General features: G+C 51.8%; 1 pseudogene; it reads left to right on the top strand.

Annotated features, from left to right (window-relative positions):
* Positions 1 to 762: 762 nt before the first annotated feature.
* On the top strand, positions 763 to 5,049 carry LOC126529867 (uncharacterized; annotated as a pseudogene).
* The last annotated feature ends 506 nt before the right edge of the window (positions 5,050 to 5,555 follow it).

Raw genomic sequence — 5,555 nt, 5'->3', positions numbered from 1 at the left:
CGCTATGGACTACAGAACTTCTTTTTAAGATGATAGATGGATGGAAAACTTTATTTTGTCCTGCAAGTAGTGATAATTAACCACTAAGCGGGCCTCTTCCACGTCGGGATCAGAAGGCCGAGCCTCACGGCCCCATCGCGAGCCTGCTGGACAGCTCAGAATTGTTCACCCAGGTCCGCGCTGCGAAGTGCAGCCTCCCACCTGGACGCGTCCTTGATCGCCGAGTCTTCAATTCTTTCGCAAGACCAGAGTATGTGTTCGAGCGGGGCTAAATCACCACAATCCTGGCAATAAGGCTCTGTATACGTCTCAGGATAAAACATGTTCAGCCTCCGTGGGCAACGATAAGTACCAGTCTGTAGTAAGCGTAATGTACGCGCCTGAGCCCTGTTCAGTTTAGGATGCGGCAAACTGCAAACCCTGTGATTAAGCAGGTAATACTTCGTGATCTCATTGTATGTGGAAGGGGAGTCTGTGTGCTCGGGGAGCACCGCCATGCCGTGGCGCCGGGCAGAGCAGAGGGTGAGATTTCGGGCTGCCTCATGAGCGGACTGTTGTATTTAGATTCGTTATTCCTTTGAGTTCTTTATTCCCCAGGGGGCGCTTCTGTTCTTTATTATATATGTGTTGTTGTATACGTTGAATAAACGGCTTTTACATAGAGACGGCTGGAGTTTGACTTCCACCTTCGGTCAATACCACATTGGCGACGAAGATGTAAACGTACCCCCAGCCCCGCTGCGCCGTCCATATCCGCCCACCATGAGCTTCACCGGGGTTGCTCCGCCACCGTTTTTCCTTCCTACGCCCGGCCGTCCGTCATTGCCATGGGAGCAGTGGGAGCAGATGTTCAACGTGTACTTGCTGGCATCCGGAGCCGCCGCATTCCAGCCGGAGCAACGCAAGGCTATTCTTTTGCATTGTTTGGGCGCGGAGGGCCAGCGTATTTATCAGACGCAACATGCAGGGACCAGCGCCGCAGCACCGGCAGCGCCAAGTGCCGCGGCACGCGCCGATGACAAGTCTGTCGGGGCCCCTCCTGACGAATACGACTCTGCACTCGCCGCATTACGGCACCAGTTTTCAACGTCGCGCAATGTTATCATCTAGTGTCATCGCTTTCACCAGCGCAGCCAACAAACAGGCGAGTCCGTTCATGACTTTGTTGCCGCTCTACGGGAGCTAGCGTCACATTGTTCGTTTGCCTTGCAAGATGATGCTCTGCGGTATCAATTCGTTGCCGGCGCAGCTTCCAATCGCGTACGTGAGCAGTTAATGCTCGAGGGTTCCACACCTTCATTCGAGAATTCTGTTCGAATTGCACTTTAGTTTGAGCAAGCGGCTGAAGAGCTAAATGAACTTTCGGCTGCGGTCGACGCAATTTCATTGCGGCAGCGTCGTAAACCATCCTCGCATTCTTCGAACAAAAGGAACTCGTAACCGGCAGCCACCTTTGAGCAGAATTTAACGAGAAGCGCGGGCGGCTCACGTGCGCCTCAGCGGAACCGCCCCCCTGAGCGGAACCGAGAACAGAGTAGCCGCTCCGGTTCGCCACAATTTTTCCTATGCGGCTCACGGGACCACAGCGCGTCAGCGCCGCAGTGCCCAGCGCATCGCAAGACTTGTTCGTTTTGCGGTCGCAAGGGCCACTTTCAAAGGGTATGCAACCGCAAACTAACTAAAATGCAAGGCCGAGTCCGTGAAGTTGAGTTTCATGAAGATGTTTCGTTATCTAGCAGTGCTGAGCAAGTTTTGACTGTGCAACGTTCCGCGCGTAGCGGAATTCATATTCAAGTGCAAGTGGCGAATGTCACTTTGACATTCCTTGTTGATTCAGGGTCGTCTGTTTCAATCCTGTCGGAGCAAGAATTCAGTCGATATTTTCAGAGCGTTCCGCTCCTGCCTGCTCCGCATGTTAGTCTGTTTGACTACTCTCAACGGCCGATTCCCGCGCTAGGTTGTTTCCAGGCAGACGTTTGGTTTAAAGACCGCACAGCGTCACGACGTTTTTATGTTGTTCACCGAGGAACTTGTCTGATCGGTCTTAACGGCATCAAAGCCTTGGATCTTCGCATTGAGGGCTCTGCTCTCAAGTGCTTATGCACATCTGTTGCTCCGCTGCCGACTGTCGTTGACCCGCTATCCTGTTCCAATTCCACACCGTCAAGCACGAAGCCCCGTAGCAAAGCTCTTCCGCCAGCCTTAGCACATGAGTTCAGTTCACTTTTCAGTCCGAGTTGGGTCTTGCTAAGAGGTTCACGCATCGAATCAAGACGTGGCAAGGCGTGCAGCCTGTAACTTTGAATCTTCGCCGTCTGCCGTATTCTCTCCGCTCACCAGTACCAAATGAACTTCAGAGGTTGCTGAGCCTTGACATCATCTAGCGCATCGACGCTTCTGAATTAGTCTCCCCCATCGTTGTTAACAAGAAAGATGGTAGCATCAGGATATGTGTAGACCTTTGAGAGCCGAACAAAGCTATTGTTCCAGACAGTTTCCCGTTGCCCCACACAGAGGAGCTGCTTCACGCTTTGGTAGGCGCTACACACTTCTCCAAACATGACTTGGCTTCCGCTTACCATCAGGCTCTCTTGCATCCTGACAACAGGGATCCCACACCTTTCATCACTCATGATGGCCTTTTCCGTTTTAAAAGAGTTTGCTTTGGGTTGGTTTCTGCCCCAACGGCATTTCAGAAGATGATGGCGACAATCCTTGACCGCTGCGCTGGCGTGCTTTTTTACACTGATGATGTCATCATTTTTCGCAAAACCGCAGAAGAGCACCTTTCAAACTTGAAAACCGTGCTGCAAAAAATCAAGAACGCAGGTCTGAAATTGAACAACAAATGCCTCTTCGACGTTCCAGAACTTGCGTTTCTAGGGCAGAAGGTCACCGCACGTGGTATCTCCCCACTTCCAGAGATGGTAGACTCCATATTTAACACACCAGTGCCAACTGATGTTGCCACCCTTCGTTCCTTCGTGTGTCTCGTAGAAAACTACTCCAAGTTTGTTCCACACTTGGCACAAGTGGCTGAGCGTATGATAGTCTCACTTCGCAAAAATGAGCCATTCATCTGGTCTGCCGAAGCAGACAGCAGTTTCAGGGGGGTCAAGGAAATGCTTTCGTCGAGTACAGTCCTCCAGATGTTCTATCCGTCATTGCCAGTCATTGTTTCGACCGACGCGTCCGACTGTGGGCTGGGAGCAGTCCTGCAGCAACAAAGTGGCCACGAGCTCCGCACAGTCGCTTTCGCATTTCGTACAATGTCGCCTGCGGAGACAAAATATTCAGTCGGTGAACGAGAAGCTCTTGCATGCATTTGGGCGTGTGAGCGATGGCACACGTACCTTTGGGGTCGCCATTTCACAATTCGGACAGACCACTAGGCACTGGTGTCCTTGCTGTCGTCACAAGGACATGGAAGACGCTCACTCCGAATCGCACGCTGGAGTGCACGATTGCTTTGCTACAATTTCACTGTTGAATACCGCAAGGGGTCCACAAATACTGTAGCAGATGCACTTTCTCGGCTACCAGCACCTACTTCGGAGACAGAGATTGCTAAGGAGGAAGAAATTGTCTCGTTCATTGAGCCAGCCTGCGTGACAAAGGAGAAGTTCAGGCAGGCCGCCCTTGACGACAGTTGCCTGGAAACCATCAAGTCATTCGTGCTGAGTTCCTGGCCGCCAAAGAAGTCCATACCAGAAGAGGCGAAACCATTCTACGGCATTCGGGAAGAACTTTCTGTTGTCGATAACCAGCTTTTGCGTGGAGAGCGCCTCGTTTTTCCGTCCTCTCTCACGGCTCAGACCATCGGCATCGTACACGAGACACATCCGGGTATCAGCCGCACAAGGCGCGACTGCGTGAGCGGTTTTGGTGGCCAAGAATGAATAAGCAAGTGGAAACGGCAGTAAAAAACTGTCACATCTGCCTGGAGGCAGATAAGTCCGCCAAAACATCACCAGCGCCATGGCAACATGTTGAATGGCCTGAGCGACCGTGGCAGAAGCTTGGCCTAGATGTTGTTGGTCCTTTAGAGCATGCAGCTCACAACAGCAGATTTGCTGTGACGCTTGTTGACTACCATTCTAAATGGCCAGAGGTACATTTTTGCAGCGAAGTGTCCACGAGCACCGTGAAAGATTTCTTAAGTGTTCTTGCCGGTGAAGGATACCCAGAAGAGATCGTTTGTGACAATGAACCTCAGTTCACTTCGCGTGAATTCATCACTTTCCTGCAAAATAGAGGCATCAGTCTTTCACATTCTTTGGTGTACTACCCCCAAAACAATGAGCAAATAGAACGTTTCAATCGCACATTGAAAAAATTCATTCGAGTCTTACTCCTCAAACGACGCCCACTCAGGGAAGCTGTCACAGAATTCCTTGCCATTTACCGATGTACACCGCACGCCATCACCGGTGTTGCCCCAGCAGTTCTGCTGCATGGTAGAATGCCCCGAACCAGGCTGGATGTCGTGGGTTTCTCAGCACCAGCATTTGCGGAAGACCCAGCCAAGGAGTTGGCGCGACTTCGTCAACGGGTTAGGCGTGAACAGCAGAGCAGCAAGCACTACACGGACAAAAGGAGAGCCGCCAAGAAGACGAAGATAGCTGTAGGCGATTTTGTCCGCATCAAAAAACCGTCCGTTCGTTTCAAGGGAGACTGCGCCTTTTCTTCACTAACTAAAGTGGTCGGGAGCGCGGGACCAGCCTCCTTCCAACTTGGAGACGGCCGTGCGTGGAATGCCTCCAAGCTTCCCAGAGTTCCGGAGAGGGGCACCTGGGAACCAGGCCAGCCTGCCACGCCTCGCCGCAGCTTCCTGATGCGCTGCAGCCTGCCATGCCGCAGCCGCTGTCCCCTGATGTGCTGCAGTCTGCCGTGGTACAGCCTCCTTCTCCCAGGAGGCAGGCACTGTCTCCTGGCCTACCGCAGAAGCAGTCTACGAGCCCGTCGACTTCGTCGCCAGTGCGACGTTCAAAGCGGACGACCCGAGAGCGCTGGCCACCGTCCTGGCTCCAAGACTATCAGACCAATTAGTTGGCGGTCTGACGTTGTGTTCATAGTTTGTAAATATGTGTAAATAAGTACAGTGTGCATGCCTTGATGTTTTTCTTACTAATACTAACAACTAACCACTAAAAATAAGGGATGGAGTATGTTGTATTTAGTTTCGTTATTCCTTTGAGTTCTTTATTCACCAGGGGGCGCTTCTGTTCTTCATTATATATATTGTTGTATACGTTGAATAAACGGCTTTTACATCGGTACGGCTGGAGTCTGACTTCCACCTTTCGGTCAATACCACACCGGACTCATTGAGATTCGGAGGGGCTCCCTCAATCATCCCAAGGGGAACAGGGAACCAACATAAGTAGTGTTGAGAGATCTCACAGGTCTGCATATCTTAAAGGCAACCTTAGCCACCGAGCCCTTCTCAAAGGCTCTAACGGCCGACTTTCAATCACTATATACACAAGACCTGCACCTGTCAACCAGGGCGAGCGCAATAGCCGCTTGCTCCGCGACCTCTTGCGTATCAGTCC

The sequence above is a fragment of the Dermacentor andersoni genome, chromosome 5 (genome assembly GCF_023375885.2).
Source record: "Dermacentor andersoni chromosome 5, qqDerAnde1_hic_scaffold, whole genome shotgun sequence".
Taxonomy (NCBI): Eukaryota; Metazoa; Arthropoda; class Arachnida; order Ixodida; family Ixodidae; genus Dermacentor; species Dermacentor andersoni.
Note: the sequence above shows the minus strand (reverse complement) of the source record. Positions and strands in the feature narration are given on the sequence as shown.